The sequence below is a fragment of the Aplysia californica genome, unplaced genomic scaffold (assembly GCF_000002075.1).
Source record: "Aplysia californica isolate F4 #8 unplaced genomic scaffold, AplCal3.0 scaffold00743, whole genome shotgun sequence".
NCBI classification, from domain to species: domain Eukaryota; kingdom Metazoa; phylum Mollusca; class Gastropoda; order Aplysiida; family Aplysiidae; genus Aplysia; species Aplysia californica.
The window spans coordinates 274,411-274,743 of NW_004798013.1; positions in this window are offsets into that span (position 1 = coordinate 274,411).

Consider the following 333-nt stretch of genomic DNA (forward strand, 5'->3'; position numbering starts at 1 on the left):
GACATAGAGACTGCATTCCTTGTTGTTTTGAAACACGTTTTGTTTGGGTATTTTTATTTTGGGGGCTACATAACCTTGTTTTGGAGGTGGTGGTTATTGAGCAAAGTCGGTCCTGCATGATAAACAGAAAGAAGGTAGGGAGAGAGAGGGGGAGAGGAGAGCGAGAGAGGAGAGAGAGGGGGGAGGGAAGGAGAGAGAGGGGAGAGGAGAGCGAGAGATGAGAGAGGGGGAGGGAAGGAATCTGGCTTGCTAATCCTTCTCCACACCTCCTCTCTCTCTCTCTCTCTCTCTCTCTCTCTCTCTCACACACACACACACACACACACACACATA